The sequence below is a fragment of the Myotis daubentonii genome, chromosome 7 (genome assembly GCF_963259705.1).
Source record: "Myotis daubentonii chromosome 7, mMyoDau2.1, whole genome shotgun sequence".
In the NCBI taxonomy this organism is placed as follows: Eukaryota; Metazoa; Chordata; class Mammalia; order Chiroptera; family Vespertilionidae; genus Myotis; species Myotis daubentonii.
Window position 1 is genome coordinate 63,312,835 of NC_081846.1, and position 24,268 is coordinate 63,337,102.

Consider the following 24,268-nt stretch of genomic DNA (forward strand, 5'->3'; position numbering starts at 1 on the left):
ATGGTAGCAGTAATAATACTGGTTAAAAATAAGAAGGTAGTAATTAAAAGGGTAAAATCAGGTGATGGAAAAAGAAGAAAAGAAAGAAAAAAACAAAAAAAGAAATAAAAAGAACAGAAAAAAAAGAATGAAAAAAAATTGGTTTCTTAGTTAAAAAGTGAAAAAAGAAAAAAAAATTGCAGTAGTGGAGGTCCTTCGTTTCTTCTATTCTTCAGTGTGGCTCGCCTTAGACCTTCCAGGTATTCAGGAGAGTGTTGAGTTTCCCTGCGATATACTGTTCCTCTGTGTTGTAAACCACAGTCCTTATTTTAAAGCATGCCGCATTTATTTCCCAGACTGCCTTATTTTGTGTTTAGCAAAGAGTCAGTTTGTGGGTCAGCCTCTGGGTGGCAGTGTTCTGGGGTTGGCCTCTGAGGCTATAGGGCCTCTCTGTCCAGTGGAAGTTCACTGCCCAGAGCTGACTGTGTAATAGTTAGTTACCGGCGCTATGTTGTTGCTGGGATTGAAAATCCCCCTATAGGCCAGACCCTGTTAACTCCCAGGGACTGATCAGGTTATCTTAATCCTTGATCTCATACAGGGTGGAATCTGGGTGTGGCTGTGCTCCTTGCCTGGGGGCTGGGGGGTGGAGACTCACTCTCAGGAGCGGGTGGCTGCCCCAGTCCTGGGCTCAGGGGTGTCTCAGCACTCAATTCGCTGCCACCTCTCCCGGCTCCCCCTCTCTCCCCAGTCTCTCCCCAGATTCCACTCCTCAGCACACTCTCCCTCTCTTCAGCACAGGTGAGTGTCTGTATCCGAAATGTCCCATGAGCAGGATTCAGTGAAAACAAACAAACAAATGCCGGCCGTGGAAACGGCCGCGGAAACGGGGAAGGCTTGGTTTCTGTAAGCTTCTTCTCTTACCGGGACTGCATGTTCAGGTCAGCTCTTCAGGCTGCCCCCTTTAGGCTCAGTCCTCCGTGATCACAGAACCCAGCTCTCAATTTCCCTGACGGCCCCAGGAATCCCGCGGTTCTCCTTTCCCCTGTCAGGGGCTGTGCCTGTCCCAGGGGACGCGGCTGTCTGCCACGCGGTCTCCCTCCGACTCTCTGGGCTCAGAGGTCTGGCAAACTTTCCTGCCAAATCCCTGGTTTTTTTTACCTTTCCAGGGGAGTTCTGCTCTTCCCGGCTGCAAACCCTCTCACCAGCTGAGCAATTTCGCCAATTCGGTGTGAGTGTTACTAGCTTCAGCTGCTCGCTCCATTTGCTCCGGGACATGACCTGGGACACGTCTGCCTATATCGCCGCCATCTTGGTTCTCGGTTTTGTGACTCTTACTGTGACACTGTTTTTTGTCAAGTCGGTGTGGATCTATTGTAGGAAGTCATTGGAGAAGTCATCACCAAAATCCACTCTATCCCTTTACAGTTTCCATCCAGGAATGTCAAGTTGACTACTGAAAATGCATTCACCTCCAGAGATCTCAATAATGAAAATAATTATAGTACAAATTATGCAAGTGAAAACAACAACCTGATACTTTATTTCTTGCCAATTTAATAAGTATGTTTCAAAACTGGTACTATTACTTCTTATAATCGTGTAGGATAATCTATTTCTTGCCTCTTGGCATGGTGATGTTTCTCTGGCTCTCTTCCAAGCTCTTGCTTTCCAGATGAGGCCTGAATGATGTCCGATATAATAATAATAATAATGAATAATAATAATAATAATGATAATAATAATAATATAACAATAATAAAATAATAATATCCCAACCTCGCATTCTAAATCACACCCCTTCCTGGACCAGTGAGGATACATGTATGTAAGATGCCAAGTAAAGGCAACTATGTTTGGCCTCTATGTAGCCACAGGTGAGAATCCGATCAGTATGGTGGAGCAAATTGAGCCTTCCTATTCCAGAAGATGCTCCTCAGGTGGCCGCCAGAGGAATTTGTGGAGCAGCCACCCCAAATTTACTTTGCTAATCTCTGGGGCACAACTAGCCTTGGGTTAGCAGGATCTGTCTATGTACGACCCATGCCAGTCATGTGACAACATGGTCCTTTGGGTGTGGTTACGTGAGCTTTCCATGATTTCCTGAGAAGTGATGTTCACTCCAGTGTAATAAGCAAGAACATGGGCCTTGCGACTAAATTAATCTGATTTAAAATTCCTGCCATGTGTGAGCTACGTGACTTGGGCAAATGGGCAAGTCACTCACCTGCTCTTTGCTTCTGTTTCTTCATCTCTAAAATCAAGATATTTACAGTACCTACCTCACAAGACTGTGAGAAAGATTGAGTGAGTTAGTACAGGGCTCTCTGAATATTGTCTGTTTCATGATAAGCGTCTAATCAATGCTAGTTTTATTACTATTTTAATCATTATTCATTGGCCAGGTTAGCCTGAGCTGCACTGATGAAAACTATCTCAGAAAGGGGAGGGTCATTGCAGCTCACGATTCAACAGCAGGAATATGTGAATATTTTCATAGGTGGGAAGGTCTTTCAATTAAAGGGTCCATTTCATTAATTTGCAGTATCTATGTTTCTTCTTTTCTTTATGAAATTTCAAAGAGAAAGAGTGAAATGGCCTAACTTAGTTTGAACGTTCACTCTTAAATAGCTGTAGCCAAGATCATCAAGCAGAGAATGGAAGCTAGGGCCATCCTTGTGGGGCCCATCCTTGTGGGGCCGTCTCCGGGAAGTTGTGATAAACTGGCAGCTATGCCACTGTATCTGTTAAAATACGCCCAGCAACAGACATGGATAGCCTGTGTTTCTGTGAATGTGCGTGTGTGAGGTGTGTGCACTCATGTCAAACAATTCAAAGTATCATAACTGACATCATGTGCCATTTAATAAAAGTGCTAGTCATATTAAAAACTTGTAGCCTTTTTGAAGAACAATTTCTCAAATTTTAGCAAAAAATCTTATAATTTTGCATATATTTTGACCCAATCATTTTATTTCTAGAAATTTATTCTTAAGAAAATAATAAAAGATACTACTATGAAGATATTCATCAGAATATATTTATAGCATAAACATAGAAAGAGCATAAATACTCAATTATAAGGGAATGTTGAATAGATGTTGATACATCTCTGGAATGTTTATTCTCAACAGTCATTGAAAATGTGGTAGAAGAACATTTAATAATGTGTAAATTTTATCCACAACATATTATTCAGTAAAAAGATCAAGTTACAAAGTGGTATGTAGTATGCTTCCATTTTTGTTAAAAAAGAAGAAAGGACATGCATAGGAATAAGACTATAAGAAATGTAACAAAACACTAACAATGACCATTGGGGAGTAGTGACAGTATAAGTAATTTTTATGTTCTTTTTTCTTATTAGACTTTTTAATTTTGCTTTAATAATTATGTTTTCCTTTTGTAATAAAAAAATGCAGAAAGTGACCTAGTGTGAATCTGTGAACCACCAATTTGGCTGCAAGCTTTCCAGCAGCCAAACACAAAGACAGGGCCATTACCAGGTCCCTGATTCACTGAGCCCATAAAAGGAAAATGAATCCAATTGTCTGAGGGAGCAGGGCTTTTCCAGCACTAAGACCTATGAGAAATTTATCCTATGGGTCCTCTTGAAGAGGTCACTGGGTAATATAAGAAACAATATATTTAATGGCACCCTTAGAGTAAATATAGTCCTGAGTTTTATGGGGCTCTCCTTCATACGGTCCCCTTTGTCCCTCAACATATGCTGATAAGAGATTGCTACAGCACATCAGTAAAAATTAGTTTAAGGAGGAAGCCAATATGACACCATCCAATTATCTAACTCATCTACTAGGGTTAATCCAGTAAAGATTTTTGAATAGCTATAGCAATAGATGGATTGTATATCCTTCAATCTTCTACTGAGGAACAAAGAATTCAAGGTTATTTTCCTGACAAGTAGCAGGGGTTTGCAATTTAATCTTGTCTATAACTAGGTATAGCTTTATCCTCTATCAGTTAGCTGAGCAAAATCTCTGAAATGAGGGAGACAACTGCTATCTCTTTATGAAAGTCAGGAGCCTGACAAGGAGACACACCAAACTGAAGGCTCTGGGAAAAGTCTGGTTAATTCATAGAAGATGAATTTTGAACCACAAGGCAAATAGGAAGGCAAATCAGGCCCAAATCTTTGCCATAGAATAGTGTCACAATACATGTGGCCTAGAAGTATTTATAAGCATTACAACCGGATACTCACCTCATCTATTTAGACTAAAAACAACAACACAAAAAACCCAAATGATAGCATCTACATTAGGAATCCATAAAACAATGACATGAGCAATATAAATTCTTGGTGTATAGTTCAAGACAAAAATGATTGTGTATGTGGTTTAAAGAACTTATGTGTTCAGGTAGCTGAGTGAGTTAAATTATTTAATTTGGGGTCAATTAGATAATAGAGGACAGTTACTCAAAAGGATTACCTGGTTCAGAATGGCTTATTTATGGTTCTTCTTTTGGTGTTAATTATTTAGTTGCAATGGCAGCCACTAAGACAATTCCTAGCTCCTTACCAGGTTATCCATAGTGAAGAGAATAATTATCTGTGACCTGGTAGAGATGATGGGGAAAGGGGATGGGTGGTGTTATTACTATTAGGGAAATATCAGGCTGTGTACTTTCCATCTCTCCTTTTCTGTCATTCAGAGCAGATTTATAATGCACAGGGAATTCTGTGCTATTTCCTAACCTAAAAGGTAAACTCTTAATGTAATGGGCTCTAAACCATTTCTCATCTCCCAGTCAGTTTCAAACAAAAGCAAGAGCAGAAGTGCCTACTGATTTTGCCCTTGATCAAAGGAGTGTGAGGAAGAGAAAATGGCATGATTCACCGTTAGTGGGTTATCTTGAATATATTTTCTCTATATGTCTTTCCTTACTGCCTATCAGTTAAATATTGTAATTGTGCCTGCTGCAAAAATAAAAATGCTTGCAGTATTGATTGATTGAACATATGAACCATGAATTACAGTAACGCTTGGAAACTCAGTGAATTTCTCATGACAATTATGGTTAAAATGCTTAAGTGTTACCAGGTGTATTAAAAATCCAGATGTTGGACAAGGCAATCTGGCACAGGACAGTCAGAGGCCTCTTGATCATATGGGGAGTTGAATATTTTCTGTCAGTTTCACTTAAACTTTTTTTCTTGGAGGGGGAAGAGCGGGTAGATATGCATTTTAATTGGAATTTGGCAAATTACACTTGTTTAAAATATATGGGCATAAGCCTCCTAGCCTACCACCTATTGAGACTTGCCTGGATTACTGCTGTAGGCTGCTAATTGGTCTCTCTGTTCCTTGTCCTGCTCACTCTTGCAACCTAGTCTCTGTACTCAAGCCAGAGGGAGCATTTGAAAATGCAAACAGTGATTATCTTTCAGGGGCTTGCCATGGTCCTCAGGCTAATCTCTGAACTCTCTCATGTGTAAGGGGCCTGTCATGGCCTGGCTTCTGCTTACATCTCAGCCAAACCTCTGAATTTAACTGCATTCACCCTCCTGCTCCCCCGATGATGCTTTGAGCAGTGCTGTCTCTCCTGGCGTTTCACGACCTATTTCTCAACCGGTAGCAATCACTGTCACTCAGTCTGCTCTCCTGGCTACTAGTAAATGCTTGCATGTTAGTCCTCATCAGAATTCCCTGATCCTGGGTGTGGGTTAGGAGCCCTTCCTATATCTCCTACACCAGCCCAAGAGCCCTCTGCTTCCAGTGGAACTATCGTCATTGTATGTTTAGTAGTTCTCCCTGCCCAGACGTTCCTCAAGGGCAGGTACCAAGTCAATTTTGTGTATAGTCAAATGTCCAATACCTACTTCAGTGCCTGGCATGTGCCTGTGGACAATTCAATGACTTACTGGATGCATATTTGGCAGAAAGCTGTCCGAAGCACAAAGACAAACTAGATGCTATTCCGGATCTCAGGATCATGATATAAGACACACATGTCAGGTAATGTAGTGTGGAGTGGGCTAGTGCCACAGAGTGCTCTGGGAATTCAGAGAAGAGACAAAGAACAACTGTGGGCAATGGAAAGGGCTTCTAGTCAAAGGGATTTTCAAATTGGTCTTTAGATGCTTTACACTGTTTTGAATGGGAAGGGAATGCATTTAAGGACACAGAAATGAAAATAAGGCGGAGAGCTGGGGGAGCAGCAGTGTTTGGACATAAATGGAATAGAGTTGAGTCTGACTAGAATTGGGGGTGGCTGAAGAGATTATTGGAATATTTTCTGGGAAAGCAGGTCACACCAGATAGTGGGAGCCAAGAAAGCCGGCTCATGAAAAACGCAGAGGGTAAGCCGAGTGGACACTAATACTAAAACAATAATAGAGGAAGATAAAGGAATGTGGCCCTTCTTTGTTGGGTTGTGTCCTTCACCATCACTTTTAATGGCATGTGCTGGTGTAAGCACCGATCTTATTTTAACAGGAAGATTTTGAAAATGTTTATTAGGAAAGCATGAAGTTTTGTGTTTCTCTTGGAGTCATGCCTTATATGTTGCTGACCCTTGATGCATTTTAAAATAATCCCATCCAAAATACTCTCTAGAAGGACAGGGAGTATAAACAAATAAAATATTTTAGATTATGCAATTAATGAATAATAAAAGCTGAACATAGCCAGAAAACTTGTTGCTGGTTTTTAGAGTTAACCCTTGTCACTGGAGTTATGGCCATTGGGCATCTCTGTCTTATTCTACTACAGCCAGCTTCTTACCAGGGACCTGCTCTGAGTTCGAAACTCTTCATGTGAAGTGAGATGCAGGGTGCAGAGCTGGATAACGTCCAGAGAAAGCAATATGATTGTTAGTAGCTTGAAAAACAGGACCTCAGGGGGATGTTTAAATAAGTTTAGAATCTTAATCATTAGTGAACGATGGCTTAAATGTTTTGAACCACTGTGTAGGCGCTTCTTTCTTTGTCTTCACAGCGAGTACATGTGAAGAAGTGGGCTTACCTTGCAGCAAGCAAATTCATGTTAGACCAAATGGGAACAAAACTACAGATATTAACATTTGTTTAATAATTATAGGTACAGATTGAAGCTATGAATTGTTCATAGGAATACAGCAGAGGTTACCAGGGCCAGGGGGTGGGGTAAAATGGGGGAGATGTTGGTCAAAAGGTGGAAACTTCCAGTTATAAGGTGACTAAATCTGTGGATCTACTGTACAGCATGGTGATTATAGGTAGCGATACTGTATTATAGCCTTAAAAGTTGCCAAGAGACTGGATCTTAAATGTTCTTACCACAAATAAGAAATGCTAATTATGTGAAGTGATGAAGGTGCTGGCTAAGGCTCTGGTGGTAATTCCTTTGCAGTATAGAAATGTATCAAGTCAACAAGTTGTGCACCTTAAACTTGCACAATGTTATGTGCCAATTCTATTCCAATAAAGCAAGGAGGGGAAAAAGGAACAGAGTAGATGCCTGTTTAGAATGTTTGAGGAAAAACAATGAAGAACTCCTGCATCTCCATTGATTCTTCTATCAGGGTTTGTTGTTATTGTTTAGTAACATAAATCTTTTATAGGTTTATGTATCCCAGTTTGGGTTCTCTGGTAGCAGATGCTGAGGCAGCTAGAAGCATAAAATATTGTGGAGTGAACCTGTGCATGGGAATGGGAGGAAGCAGGACAGGGCAGGTGGTGTGGCAGGTTGCCATGCCAACCTGGTGGACCCTCTGGCAGCCCAGCAGAAGCTTGGAGCACAGCTTGCCCATTTCAGGGCTATATGGGGGGTGGGAATGGTTGGCCCTGTATCCCTGCTTTGTTCAGTCATTGACTTGAAGCTTCTGAGACAAGAACTGCTCTTGGCTACCACTAACTGGCTCAGTCATTGGCCCGGGGCCACCCCACTAATGTGACCTCAGCTGGAAAGATGAAGCAGACAGATCTGAAAAACTAACAGCTGGAGGCTGTGAGCCAACCACACTCCTCACAGCTGGGCGATGAGCCCTTTCTAGGCACGTCTCTGTGTCTGCCCCATTATGAACAGCACGTTTCTCTTTCATTGCAGTTAAATACAAATAAATAGCCAACTTTCTATGTTCAAACATAATCTACAGATTATTATTCCAGTTTTCACTTTGTTTTGGACACAGGTACATGAACTAACTAAACACACCTAAGCATGGTTTCTAATGAAAGACTAGGAATAACAGCAGGCATTCAAAAATCATACATTCTTCCCATAATATTTATAACCTTCACAGTGACCTTGCAAGACTATGATTCATTCTTTCAGTTAAGGAAGCTCTGGGTCACATTGTTTAGATTTTTTTCTAGGTCATGTGACTAGTAAGTGGCAGAGCTGAGATATTTGTATTATTTTAGAGGCACCTTGCATTATATCAGAGTAACTGATGCAAAAAAAAAAATCACAGAAAAGGAATATGACTCCCCAATTTGTATTTTGTAAAAATGATTCAATTCTCTGGTCCAGATTCTGGGGATGTTTGATATAGTCTTTATTGTATTAAAATAAACGATTATGGCCTTGGCATACATTCAACAGGGTGGACTGAACTTTTGACTGGCTTCTTTGTAAAGCTTGGGCAGTTGTTTCCTGTATATATTAACTCACCACATTTGCTGAGAGAGTTATGATTCCTTTCCATAGGACCATGGGGTTTATAGATTACCTCTTTATTTCAAGCTTTATATATTATTTACTTAATCTATTTTAAAAATAAAATAATATCACAGTCAAAATATAAAGTTCAATATGACTATGACATCAACTGTAAGGAATTTCTGAATATAAAAAATAATCCTCCCACCTATATCTTTTTCAGTATTTTATACACAAAAACATGTGGTAAGCATTTCAGTAATATTTTCCTAATTTTTTTTTACTGATGAAGTTCATTTCTCTCTCTGATTTAGAAGTCATTAAAATCAGCTGCATAATCAAACATCTACTGCTTTGGCCAAAAAAGTGATAATACTTCTTGTTTAGCTATTTATTGATGGGTAAATTCAGCACCAGGGCAGTTCATCAACTCACACTCAGTTTATTTAGATTTTGTAAGAATGTAGCCTCAGATCAGGCTAAAATCTGATTTATTAAAAAAAACTAATCATGTGAACCAGTTGAGAGAAGCAGGCTATTTAATTTTTTAAAAGAACAAATGTTTTTGAAGAACTTTAACAAGATAAGTTGCTTTGCTAATGATGCAATTAAACAGCTGCTATTTTTTTTATTATGATGAGAGACCATCTGTGAGATAATAAAAAAATGTATGTATTGGTCTCTGTCCCCGATTCCTGGCACAGAGCTCCTAAAACCCCTGTAATTTCCTAAGTGATAAGAACGCTAGGAGCAACTTTTGTTCTACTATTTGGTCTTTGACCCCTGACTCCTGATACAAGGCTCCTAAATCCTAAATCCTTTGGCATTTCCTGGGCGATGGGAATGAGTGTCTTTTATTCTAATGAGTGTCTCTTGGTGACCTCCTAGATGGTAGCTGGTTATCAGAAAGACCAAGTCATGATCAGAAGCTGGGAATTTTCAGTCTCACACCCCATTCTCCAGAAAAAGGAGAGGGGCTGGAAATGCGTTAATTGGCCTATGTGAGAAATCCTCCATAAAAAAATCTCAGTGGTATACCATGGGGTTCAGAGAGCTTCCAGGTGGGTGAACACCTCTACATACAGGGAGGGTGGTACACCACAACTCCACGGGGATAGAAGCTCCTGCACTCGGGCCCCGCCCAGACCTTACCCTGTGTATCTCTTCACCTGGATGCTCATCCGTATCCTTTGTTATATTCTTTAATAAACTGGTAAATGTAAGTAGGAATTTCCTTGAGTTTTGTGAGCTGCTGTAGCCAATAATCCAATCATGGGAACCTCTGGTTTGTAGCCCAGCTGAGCAGGAGTCGTGGGTAACCTGGGGACCTACTACTTTCCATTGACATCTGTCGTGAGGAACAGTCTCATGAGCCTGAGCCTGTGGGATCTGTCATTGTCTCCAGATAGTGTCAGAATTGAGTTAAATTGTAGGACACCCAGCTGATGTCACAGGGCTGCTTGGTGTGGAAAAACCTCCACACATCTTGTGACAGAAGTGTTGTGAGTGTGAGAGTAAAGGAGAAACACAGGAAGAATAGTGAGTTTTTTTCCCAAATCACCATCACATATCTACCTAATTTAATTCAACCTTAGGAAGTGGAATTCAACATTATTCATCCCTGAAATAGTTTCCAGAAATCACTACTGTGTGTGTGTGTGTGTGTGTAAGCAAACCATTGAGCCATTATTATAGTGACTTCCCTTCATCCTTGGAGCCAATGAGAACTAGAGAAGAAGCCTGCACTATACTCTCTTGGCACATCAACTATGATAGTTAACAAACTCTGTTATTTCCTTAGTAAGTTGCATAGAGGTTCCAATAAGATAAGTTACCTCTGGTATTTATAAATGTAATCTTATTTAGAGACAGGGTCTGAGCAGATGTTATTAAGGTAAGGATCTTGAGATTAGATCATACTGGTTTTAGGGTGGGCTCTAAATCCTATGACTGGTGCCTTATAGAAGATAGGAAAGGGAGGTTTGAGACACAGAGGTGAAGCCCAAGCGAAGATAAAGGCAGAGATTCGAAGGATGTGCCTACAAGCCAAAGAATGCTGAGAATTGCCGACAGCTACCAAGAAGCTAGGAGAGGGGTATGGAATGGAGTCTCCCTTAGTCTCTAGAAGAGCACAACCCTGCTGATTCCTTGTTTTCGGACTTTTGGCCTTCCGGACTGTGAGACAGTAAATATCTGTTGTTTTAAGTTACCCAGTTTGTGTTAATTTATTTCAGCAGTGCTAGTATGTCCTCTCGCTCTAACACTCTATTCTGAGTTGAGGGTATTAGGTCAGAGAGACCATGAAATATGAGGACCAACACTTACTTGTGAGGTCATGGTCCCATATGTTTCTTTGTTCCTCATTCAATATTTTCCTACTGAAAATAAAGGAAGTGAGAAATTAGTATGTGTTCTGCCTGAAGGGAGGCATTTTGAGAATTCCCTTTTGTAAGAAAAGTTCAACTATATATTTCACATTGCTTTCTGATATTCATTCATTCATTCTTCATCATCCATCCATCCATTTATTCATTCATATTCAACTATCAAATCTCAGTAATGCTATCTCTGAAGTTCAGAGTGTGAACATTTCTGACATGCAGACATGACATAGAAATAAATGAGCACAGGAATTACTAAAGGTGAGCATCCTCTTGGGTCTCATTTCCTGGCCTCTGGAGCCTACATCAAGCTTAGGTGGCCCTAGAATTTCCAGCTGCTGCCACAGAAATGGCAGAGAAACCAGGGCTGCCCAGTCCAGAGGAATCTTTCGCCCAGAGTGTTCTGGATACAGTGATGTGTCCTCGCTGCCATTTAGGCTGTGCTCTGACAAATAGTTTTGATTAATTTGAATGAGAAAATTCAAGTGTTGAGGCTGGATCTGCTGGAAAAGAAAAAACAGGAGTACCATCTGAATGGTAAAATACAAGTTTTACAGTGGCTTCAGGAACTTTCAAGGCAATGCTTGAGGAACTGCAGGGTAAAGACCAGCAGATCCGCGGGGACTGGTGGAATCCCTTAGTGTCAGGATGGCGGTCACCAGCCTCTTTGCAGCCTGTGAGCATCCACTTTTGGTGTAGCCATAAAAATAACGCAAAGACATTGGTCATGATGTCAGGGGATTTGAAGGGAAGAGAGAGGTGACTCCCAGTATGAATGTGTGTCCCGGTGACCCTGTGACCTTGGGATCTTCTGTGGAAGAGTGCCGACAGTGCTCCCGGCTCAGGAATCATACAGCCCATTGGATAAGGCACATCTGCAAACTGTGCTAAAAGGTTGGCACAAGGATAAATTCTCCACATGTTCTCTTCAGTCCCGCCTCAGGGAGCAAACGTTTCCTCTGAGGTCCTTGTCCTTTCCTAGGGTAACTAAATCTCCTAGCGTTTGTTCAGGGAGCCCACCAGTGTCACACTCCTGAAAAGGAGTTTGGCCACAGGGGAGTCGTCAATGGCCTGTAGAAGTGGTGGGCTCTCCTCTCTCCCGGACACCCGTGGCTCTTTCACTCTGAGAGAGATGGCCCATCTTCTCCCTCTCTGTCCACAACTATAATCTGCCTTCCTTTCAGCAGCCTTGCTAGTTGGCGTTCTTTCTCCCTTTCCTACAGACCCAGTCTTTTCTAGAGTCTTCATGGAAAAAAAACACCTCTTTCATGAAAAAAAACACCTCCTTCATGAAAAAAAACAAACAACAAACAAAAAACATGTCTGCAGCTTTGCCTCCCACGGATATTGCAATAACTTCCTAACTGCTCTTGCCAGCTCCCACACTCGATTTTGTGTGGACGTGAATTTCTAACCAAGGTGGGTGAGGCTCTGATGAAGTCTTTCCCCTGAAGAGTAGCCTTTTTATGGAGAAAACTCTGGGTATATTTCAAAATAGTTAACCTCTCCCCTCCCCTTGCCTGAGCCATGAAGGGATCTTTCCTCCCGAAGGAAAATGCCAAGAAAATGTGAAGGTCTCCCCAAGCCACAGGCGTTCTTCATTGTCACGCTAGTCCACACTCAGCCTCTGGCAGTTTGTCAAAATTACCAGGTAGGTGTTCCCGCCAGTTCATGGTTCCGGCGGCCTCTGCTCCAGGTATCCAGATCTTGGCTGTGATCTCTGTACTCTCCTGTGCCTCCAGATTTCAGGGTGGCCCTTTGCTTCGTGAGCTCAGTTTTCTGACGTGTCCAGGGAAAGTTGTTCGTTTTCAGATTTTCCCCACTTGTTCTGATTGTTAGGATGAGAGCGATGACGTCTAAGGTCTTTACATGTCGGAGCTGAAGCTGAAGTCCAGCCACAGCCTAATTTGAACACAACAGCCTGAGAAATGCCTGTAATATGAAAGACAGGTCAGGTTGCTCCTCTACTGCCATCCTGCCTTTGGGTTTTTGTTTCTGGATGGCAGGAAAGAAAATTGCCCTGGGGGTACAGGTGAGAGAGGAGAGGGGGTGCACAGAGGCCAAAAGGCTTCATGTTTCAAGATTTAAGCCCGATACACAAAAAGGTAAATTGTTTGTTACAGTCAGTTTGAAAAGCCATAGGCACAGATGTTTTATAATTGCATGCCTATAAGTACTCAACATTTTTGAATTTGTTTGATTCAAATTGACCTCCTAATTGATTTAAATTTGTGAATTTTATTAAATCATATTAAACCTAGCTCCATTATATAAGGGTTTCAAAAAATCTACAATTTTCTCCTTTTTTTTTTTTTTTTTTTTTTTTGGTTAATTGTCACCCAAGGATATTTTTTCCCATTGATTTTTAGAGAGAGTGGGAAGGAGGGGAAAGGCAGAGAGAAACATTGATGTGAGAGAGACACATTGATTGGTTACCTCCTGCATGCTCTCCGAAGAGGGGTGTTGGGAGATGGAGCCTGCAACTGAGGTATATGCCCTTGTTCTGAATAGAATTCTCCAGATTGCAGTTGGCTAACCAGTGAAAAAAATCCTGCTAGGACTGATCTGTGTGTGTGTGTGTGTGTGTGTGTGTTTAAAATTTAAATGACTCTGCACTAGAAGATAGAATCTCAATTATTTGACCTAGAGTTTTATACTCTTAACTAGAGGCCCGGTGCACAAAAATTTGTGCACTCGGAGAGGGTGGGGTCTCTCAGCCCGGCCTGTGCCCTCTCGCAGTCTGGGACCACTCGGGAGATAACGACCTGCTGGCTTAGGCCTGCTCCCGGGTGGCAGAGGGCAGGCCCAATCCCTAGGTGCAGCCCCTTGTAGGGCTCAGAGCAGGGTCAATTGGGTAGTTGGGGCGCCGCCCCCTGTCATGCACAGAGCAGGGTGGATTGGGAGGTTGCGATGCCACCCTCAGTCACGCTCAGGGTAGGGCTGATTGGAGGGTTGGGGCACCGTCCCATGTCACACTCAAGGCAGGGTCGATGGGGAGGTTGCGGCGCCACCCCCTGTCATGCACAGAGCAGGGCCCGTGGGGCGGGGGGTTGGGGCGCTGCACCCTGTCACAAACAGAGCAGGGCCCGTGGCGGGGGGGTTGGAGCGCCGAGCCTGTCACACACAGAACCGCCGGGCAATCAGGGGTTTGGGGATCTCCCCCCTATCAGGCACAGAGCAGGGCTGATCAGGGGGTTGGGGCGCCTTCCCCTGTTACGAACAGAGCAGGGCGGATAGGGAGGTTGTGGCCCTGCCCCCTGTCACACACAGAGCTGCAGGGCGATCAGGGGGTTTGGGCGCTGCCCCCTGTCATGATGATCCCGGTGCTGGGAGCCATATTACCCTTTTACTATATAGGATAGAGGCCTGGTGCATGGGTGGGGGCCGGCTGGTTTGCCCTGAAGGGTGGGGGTCCTGGATCAGGGTGGGGGTCCCCACTGGGGTGCCTGGCCAGCCTGGGTGAGGGGATGATGGCTGTTTGCAGCTGGTCACACACCCTTCAGGGTGGGGGTCCCCACTGGGGTGCCTGGCCAGTCTGGATGAGGGGCTGAGGGCTGTTTTCAGGCTGACGGGTGACTGAAGCTCCCAACTGCTCCTTTTTTTCTTTTTTCTTTTTTTATTCTGGGCCAGCTTTAGCTCTGAGGCTTGGCTCCAGCTCTTAGGCCTCCACTGCTGAAAGCAGGTATCTGGTTTTTTTGGGTTCTATAATCGAAACACTGTTTCAACTCCAGCTCTGAGATCCCGGCTGGCTGAAAGCAGGTTTCTGGGGTTTTGTTTAGCGTCTATATTTGTAACAATGTTTCAAACTGCAAGCTCAGAGGCCGGCAAGGCAGGCGGGGAACGTTAGAGTCCTCTGTCACTGAAGCAAGCAAAAAACTTCATGTTGGCTTCAAGCTGCCTGGCTGCCGGCTGCCATCTTGGCTGGCAGTTAATTTGCATATCACCCTGATTAGCCAATGGGAAGGGTAGTGGATGTATGGCTAATTACCATGTTTCTCTTTTATTAGATAGGACTAGAGGCCCGATGCACGAAATTAGTGCAAGGGGTTTGGCCCCCTGCAGCCCCAGCAGCTGCCTCTGCCTCAGCCCACCGAAGCTTCATCCAGAGGTTGTTTGGAAGGTCACCCAGTCTAATTAAAATATTATGATTTTATTATTATAGATTTTTCTTTCTCCCCTCCCTTCCTACTTTTCTCTCTCCCTGTTTTCTTACTTCCTTTTTCTATCTCTTCTCTTCCCATGCCTTCCTCCTCTTTTCTTTCTCTTTCTTTTTATCACCCATTAACATCATATTCATTTCAGATTTTTTTAAAGAAAAAAATCTAAGAGCTTTCCTAACAAAATTCCCTGGTTTCATTTTTATTTGTCCTTTTTCATAGAGAAGCACTATATTGTTTTTTTTTTGTTTTTCATATATGCACTTCATACAAGTATAAACATAAATTTCCATAAGTTGTTTCCATAAATAATGTCATATTTTTGCATGTTTTTGAACTTTACATATATTTTATCATATTGTACAAATACTTTGCAAATATAATTTTTAGTCAATGCTATGTTTTTGAGATTTATTCATGTTGCTACAAGTAGGCAGATTTAATTTATTTAAGCTGTCACATAGTGTTACATTTTATAAATATATTAAAATATATCCTTTTTAAATTTAAGTAGATTTGGGTTGCTATTATTTTGTTTTCATAAACAAGGCTTCAGTTAATATTTTTTTTATTTCTTCTTGTGTGCATGTTACAGAGTTTTTCTAAGATATAGACATAGGAGCCAAATTGCTAGGTGTTAGGCAATGTACATCTTCAACTTTGCTAGACATTGCCAAGTTGTGTTCCAAAGTGGTTCCTCCAATTCCATCAGCAATAAGTGAAAATTCCTGTTGCATCACATCTGGCCAACAATAGGTATTTTCAGACTTGAGAAAATTGCTCAATTTAATAAATGTGAAATGATATAGCATTGTTTAATTTTATTTTTTTATTACTAGTATGGTTAAAATATTTTCATATATTAAGATTAGGTTTTCTGTTATGTGAATTGCCTGTTTTTCTGTTGGGTTATTGATTTCTGTATATATTCTTTATATGTTCTGGATACTAATTCTGTTATCAGTTATATGTCTTGCAAATATCTTCTCCCAGCCTGTGGCTTGCTTTTTCACTATTTATGTTGTGTTTTGTTATTTTAAAAAGTCTTAATTTTAATATAGCAAATTTATTCTTTCATTGTGTCATTTGTGCTTTTTTGTTGGTGTTTTTAAAGAACTCCTTCCATCCCTTAACATCATTTAGTCTTCTTTATTTTATTTTAAAGTTTTGCTTTTCACATACAGGTTTTTAATCTCCTTGCAACATTTTTAATGTTTTATAGTATAAAGTAGTATAAAGCTGGGAATCATATGGATAGCTTACTTTCTAATCACCACTAATTGATTAGCCCAGCCTTTCTTCACTGTAATGACACCTCTGTCATACATCAAGTATCCACATATGTGGTTGTAATCTAGTTCCACTGATCTATTTGCCCATCACCCTCTCTCATTACTCTGACTTATGAAGGGGGTCACTTTTCTGTATTCCACTGTTATGAGTGGTACATAGATAGTTCCTGGTTTTTGTATGATGAGCTGGCTTTTGCCAATCTTGCTGAGCTTTTTCATTAATGATTTAATGATTTTATTACTGACTTGAATCAAAGAGGCCTGCATCACACTCTCAACTTTATCACTACAAAGTTCTGTGACCTTGGGAAAGTTACTACTGTCACTAAATTTCATTGTTCCTTTTGGAAAGAGGCAGGTCCAACTACCTAACTCACAAGGTTGGGTTATTGTGAAGATAAAGTAAGAAAATGAATGCTGCCAGCCAAACCACAAAGGTGAGACCCCAAATGCTGGTTCTTTTAAAACCTTTAATTGTCTGACAAAGAGTCTGGCAATTAGTAGCTGCATAATAAAAGCTCCATAAATTAAATCACACACACACACACACACACACACACACACACACACACACACACACACACACTTTAAAGACCCTTCTTGCCATCTAAATCTCCAGATCACACAAGGGCATTCTTATTTTTTTTTTTTTTAGCTATGAAGTCACAAGCTTCATTTATTTTCTCCTTTTGAATAAGAACATATTACTCCTTTTATTAAAGAAATCCAAAACTTTAGGTTGGGGGTAAATATTCCAGGGAAGATAACCATTTGGAAAACACAAAGTTATCTCTTGGTTTCAGGTAAGATATATGTGCTTTACATGATTCATTATAGATATTAAATCTGTCAGAGAAAAAATGGCCATTACAATTATGTGACTTTAAAGTATTTTCCAAAAGAGCCATATCTGTCATCAGTTATGAAAGCTGACCAAATGCGCATGCTGACAGACAGACAGCTGGTTCTCATTCATATTAAGTTTCTCTCAAGCAAAAGGAATGTTAAGGCAATCTGGCCTCATATTATGTTGATTCCAAAGTAATTACATTTGTTATTTCCAGGCAGTGCAGTAAATCTAGTTGTGGCAAGGAGGTGGATATTTCACAAAAGTAATTTGGGAGACCATTAAATATGATCACGTGTTGTGTCGCACCCCCCTTCTGCCTGAGGATAAATAATGTCCTATTCAGGTGTGGGGGAGGGGAGAGAATGGGATGCAAACTTATTTTCTTTAAGAGATAGAAAAACCATATTTTTCTCCATGCAGATGTAAAATTTGTAAGAAACAAAGGAGTCAAGTTAAGGCATCCCGGGGTCAAAGGAATGCCAAACTGCCCCTGTGCGAGAGATTTGCTATCTCTCTGTTCTCAGTCCAAGTCCAGCTGCTTCCCAGGCAATCAGTACCTCCCCAAACACACCTGCTATCCCAGCGCTTTACTCTGCTGTGGGGTAGTCCGGCCATTAATTAAAGTCTACAGCATATGGGTTTATGACCCTTATGATTTCATTATAGCTAGAAATTCTTTTGAGCTTTCTCTGATTCACAAAAAGGTCAAATGCTTTTAGAATCCTTTAATAAACCGATTGCCTAAAGGCTAAATTCAGGAAGGAATCCAATATAGACACTAAGTGATGATTTGGTTGTCTAAAAGTCTCTGTTCCAAATGGACATAATTCTTCATTTAGCCTGTGATCTGATTTCCCATTAATACTAGCTTCCTAACATGTTATCACAATGCAAGAATAAAGAAAGCGAAATCAAACTCGACTTTAAGGGCATCTTCACCTGAAACTCAGATTTGCCTAAGAATAAAATTAAGACCCAATGACTAACATGTGTTTTCCTGTTGACATCAGAGATTTAGCTAGCAATTTCTCCATGCAGTTTAAAGATTAGGGAATAAAAAACCTGGACTGTTTTAAAGGAAAACTGCCTGGAGGAAGCAATGGCTCTTGATCCATTAAATGTAGGTGGTTTTCATCTGCCGTGAAATAATACAATCTGGGGGTGAAGATTTTCACTTCAGATCTCTTCAGAGAAATTGGGCCTTTCACATTGGCCCTATGACGTTGGTTTAACTTGACCAATCTTTGTCAGTTGTTTAGCTTATAGCCCATTGGATTTCATTTTTGGAATCTGAAATTGGAAGTGGCCAAAATATATGAGGAGGGAGAGAAGGATAGAGAATTACCAGTCAAGTGGAAAAATAAGACTTTTTTCAGTTGCTTAGTTTTGTTTCCTCCCCTCAGATTCATTTACTTCATCTGCATGTTATGATTTCAAAAATGGGCCATAGACAGCTTATTAAGGGAAGTTGTTTATTTTTTCCTTTATTTTGGAAATATTTGAAATACTACAACGTACACTAGGTAAAATTAGTTTTAAAGAAAATATGATTATGTAACTGGAGAGAAAAATAAATATATACATATCTCTGTACAGTGCCTATAATGTATTATATACTAGAGGCCTGGTGCATGAAATCTGTGCACTGGGGGGTGTTCTTCAGCCCAGTGTGCACCCCCTCACACTCTGGGACCTCTCGGGGGATGTCTGACTGCCAGCTTAGGCCCGCCACTGCCGCTGTGCTTGCCAGCCATGAGCCTGGCTTCTGGCTGAGTGGCGCTTCCCTGTGGGAGCGCACTGACCACCAGGGGGGCAGCTCCTGCATTGAGCGTCTGCCCTCTGGTGGTCAGTGAACATCATAGCAACTGGTCGTTCTGCTGGTCATTCCGCCGTTTAGTCAATTTGCATATTAGGGTTTTACTATATAGGATGTATGTAAGGTAATGTCTATATTTGCTTTAGCAGATCCAGAATACAGATAATGTGGAAAATTCTGGGAAAAGCAGAGGAGGCTACACAAAATGGCATGGAATGGTGGGAGATAACCATCAACCACATTTTTCTTAGTTTATGCATTTCTTTCTACTACTTCCTATGAAGATGTCACAAATGTCCCAATCTACAATGAGGGTGCTAACACCCTGCTCTACAGAGCCTACATTCCCAGCAGTGCCTGGACTGGATTCCACACACTCATTTCCTCAACCTGGGGAGCATCACACTCTGTGGCAGGAGCCTCAACTGCTCAGGGTTCCAGAATCTCATGCTACTTTCCCACTAATCACCTATGTGACCTTCGAGACCTCATTTCACCTCTTACCCCCAGTTTCTTCATTTACTTAACAGAAAATAGATTTACAGTCCATTTTTTATTAATCAGTAAATGAGTTAACTTGAGTTTGACTAGGATTGTGAAGACTTATGGCTGCCCTTGCTTCATTCAATAATTCTGTTACCATTTTTTTCACTCTGCTACCATTTTTAGTGTCTTAGCTAACAAGATGGTATATCATTTGGCAAACAACTTTTTCTACCTATGCTAAGAAAGATGCAATTGAATATTCATATAAAATCCTGAATTTACTAGTTCCAGCTTTGGGGTTTTGAACTTATGAAGTAATAACAGGAACTATTGCTTATTACCCATATGACAACTTTGCAAGTTTTTCAAAATGATTTAAACAATGCATTTATTCCCGCAGGATGATGTAGCCCTCCTCCAAACACATGGCTTAGGGAGCACAGCACAGATTCGATTTCAGACCCATAACATAACTGACCATTTTGACCATTTTAAATACAACTCAGCCTGGCCGGCATGGCTCAGTGGTTGAATGTCAACCTATGATCCAGAAGGTCACAGTTCAATTCCCGGTCAGGGCACATGCCTGGGTTGTGGGCCCAATCCATGGTGGGGGCATGCAGGAAATGGCTGATCAGTGATTCTTTCTCATCATTGATGTTTCTCTCTCTCTCTCCTTCTCCCTTCCTCTCTGAAATCAATAAAAATTAAAAAATAAATAAATAAAATACAACTCATTGGCAATAATTATATTACACATTGTACAGCCATCACTACTATCCAGTTCCAGAGTGTCTTCAACATTACTTTATACCCATTAAACATGACTTCCCATTCTCCTCTCCCCTTAGCCCATGGTAACCTCTATTCTACTTTCTGTCTCTATGAACTGTTCTATACTGGTAACTTATATAAGTGGAATCATACAGTACTTATCCTTTTGTGCCTGACTTATTTCATTTAGCATAGTGTTTTTAAAGTTCATCCATGTTGTAGCATGTATCAGAATTTCATTCCTTTTTAGGACCAAAACAATTCCATTGTATGGGTATGCCACATTTGTTTATATATTCATCCACTTATGGGCATTTGGGTTGTTTCTACCTTTTGGCTATTGGAAATAATGCTGCTATGAACATTGCATTCTAGTATCTATTTTGGTCCTTGTTTTAAAATTTTTTTTTGAGGTAGATTTGCTGGATCATATGGTAATTTTATGTTTAACTTTTTGAGGAACAAACTATTTCCACAGTGACACACATTTTATATAACCACCATGAATGCATGAGTGTTCTAATATCTCTACATCCTTGCTACCACATTATTTTCTGTGTTTTATTTTAATAATAAGCCTAATGGTTTTGAAGTGGTAGCTCACTCTAATTTTGACTTCCAATTTCCTAATGACTAGTGATGTTGAACATTTTTTCATGTGATTATTGGCCATTTGTATATTTCCTTTGGAGAAATGTCTGTTCCAGTCCTTTACCCATTTTGTCATCATGTTTTGTTGTTGACTTACAGGAGTTTTTATATATTGTTGATATTAATACCTTATCAGATATATGATTTGCAAACATATTCTCCCATTCTGTGAGTTGTCTTTTTATTCTGTTGTGACAGTATCCTTTATGCACAAAAGTCTTAACATTTCGGTGAAGTTTGATTTATCTATTTTTCTTTTGTTGCTTATGCAATTAATTTTAATATATAAATTAATGGTTATATTCACCTGCTGCAGGTCCATTTTTCAGATGGTACAGAAGTTATTTTGTAGAAAGAGTAGGAGTTCCACAATGTGGAGAGTGGGCATGGTGTCCTCATGTGATTAATACCAGTGTATTGCAATGCCTCAAGCATCCTCTTAAGTAGATTTTTGCATCAAATTATTCATATTATGTATGTATTTTATTAGTACATTTTTACCTATACAGTATATTTACTAATTTAACCTTCACAATTATGGAATAAATATTGATAAAATATACTAGTATTGCACAGGAAATTAAATGCAAGATAAAACTAATGCAAGCTGCAGGTAGTAATAAATGGCAGAGTTGCTACTCTACTTCCAATAATTTCTACTTGCCAGCCACATTAAGAGGATCTGATAAGAAGTCAGTAAAAATATTACAAATATCAATGCAACTATTTTAAAATATGGATTTACCTCTGCTGCAGTCAATAACAAATTCTAAGTATATATTGTGTTAGGATATTAGTCAATGATAATATGGGTAGAAAATATGTAAAGCTTTTAAATTATTTATTTTATGTTTATCACATCATTTAAAAATTATTATATCCACAACATATTTTTAGAGTAGATTTATGTTGCATAAATACATAAGTTAATGTTTATAAAGTCACCACTTATTGGAGATGCATCCTCCAATCTTTTTTCTTTTATTGAAAGGATTATTTCTAAAAGTTTGGGAGCTATTGGGTTCCAAAAGAAGATGTAAACATACAGACATATTTGTTTATCAGCTTTGTCCCTTAGGAAACTGGCATATTTTTATGCTTAGAGTTTCTTCTCCTTTAAAATAATGTTACATTGACCTGACTCCAGTCTGTTCGGCAAAAGTTCACTGATGGATCACTGCAAAGATGGCAAAGGATTAACCCTTTTGGCCTTACTATTTATGTAACAACAAGTGTACATTTTTTTTGTCTGTGTTTGTACAGAGTTTGGGAATTTTATCTACTGGTATTACTCCCTGTTGTTTACACTGCCATGAAATTTTTGGGTCACATTGATGTCTCTCTCTCTCTCTCTCTTCATTCCACTCTTTCTAAAAATCAGTAAAAACATATCCTTGGGTGAGAATTAAAAAAAGAGACCTGGCTGGTGTTGCTTACTGTTAGAGAGTCACCTGTGCACTGGAGGGTCAAGGGCAGGTACCTCGGTTGCAGGCTCAATCCCTGGCCCTGGTCGGGGAGTGTAGAGGCAACAAATTGTTGTGTCTCTCTCACACTGATGTTTCTCTCTCTCTGTCTCTGATGCTCCCTTTAACGCTGTCTAAAAATCAACAGAAAAATAATAACCTCAGGTGAAGATTAACAACAACAACGAAAAACCCCCGAGGGTGCGGTGGGACATGGAGTGCATGTGGGCGCTGTCGCCGTGCGGGGCAGCACAGGGTCGCTATGGCGGACCTGCAGCAGCTTCGGGTGCAGGAGACTGTGGACTCCATGGCGGAGAGCCTGGAGAGAGAGACTATCTGGGAGATGCAGGACCTCATGGTCTGGCGCCGTGCCGGCTGTTGTGAGGACAGCCAGGCGTCCATGCAGCAGGTGCGCCAGGGCATTGAGCACTGCCAGCGCCTCTGGCTGGAGCCCAGGCCCTGATTTCCAGTGAATTGGAGAAGTTCCGGGGTCGCCTGGCCCGGGACACCAAGCATTGCAAGGACAACGTCCAAGACTCCATAGATGCAGGAGGAAAGAGCAGGTGAAGTGGCAGCTGGAGAGGTGTGTGACCAAGCGTGTGGATGACCATATGACCCTCATCCAACCATGACCACGAAGAGGAGTCTCATTCATTCAGAAATAGCAGACTTTGCCCTTGGCTTTGGAGGCCGAGGGCAGGAATCTATGTCAAATGAAGAATGACAATTTTGTTTTTTTATGCTAAGTTTATGAATGAAGAATTAAGGACGGCAGCAAGTTTAAGGCATGTGTCACTTGCCTCCGGACACTGGTTCTTTTGTGTTTTAATCCTAGAAAGTGAAATGGTTAAAACCGGTGCTATACTTTGGGTCAGAGAGTTTTTGAGAGCCTAAATTTTCTGTGGCAAAATGCCTGGCAACTGGCATTTCCCGCAAGCCAAGCCAGAGCCCTCTGAGGCACCAACAGGCTGACAGGCTCCTCTGACGTGCCGGTGACCTGGCGGCGTGTGAGGAGAGGTGTTTCTGTTTGTTGCCAGCCGCCTGTTTCCCAGAAGCATCGCCATGCCGTTTCCCAGAAGCTCGAACACAAAGCCCATGGCTCCCTCGTTTAGAAGGAAAACCGGTCTCTGGGCATTTGTGTTGCTTGGTTTTGTTTTACATGCAAGGGCATAAAGTTGATTTAAGATGTGGGGTTGGGGAGGTAGTTTGGATAAGAACTTTGAAAGGTTCCCTTGGATCTGTCTTTCTGTCCATCAGGATGTGGATGTGCACGTCCTAAGTTCATGCACATTCCATAATCCAGCTCAGAAACCCTCCAAACACCCGAGAGGCGATGTCACCCTGGGTACGGGAGGCAGACCTCCCTTCCCACTGGCTCCGTGCTGGGCCTAGGCCTGCCTGCAGCGCAGTGACAGGACAGTCCTGCAGTGGCACTTCACCTCGAAGGGACAGGGGTTCGGATTGTGCTCAGAACAATGCACAGTGAAAGAGGAACTGTTGGCTGCTTGGTTACGAGTTATGAAGCACTGGATTTGGAAAAAACTTGGTTTTTAGGAATAAAACTGAAACCCAGTATTGCTTACTTTACCCCTGAAATAACAGAGCCCCACTGAGACAATTCTTTGGCAAGAGGAAGGTCAAGGGAGGAAAAATAAGCAGCTCTGCAATGAACTGTGGCTCCTTTAGAGCAAAAGGGGGACAGCCCCCCATTACCAAATACCACTCTTTCCTGGGGCCTTCCCAACATGCAGTGTTCCTGCCCCAAGCTCTGGCACCTTACCATTTTGATAAGGACCATTTTTTTTTAACCAAC

The 24,268-nt window shown here is 41.2% G+C and overlaps 1 pseudogene; it reads left to right on the forward strand.

Moving 5' to 3' along the window:
• The first annotated feature begins 22,717 nt into the window (after positions 1 to 22,717).
• LOC132238859 (protein FAM136A-like) lies at positions 22,718 to 23,087 on the forward strand (annotated as a pseudogene).
• Positions 23,088 to 24,268: the final 1,181 nt, after the last annotated feature.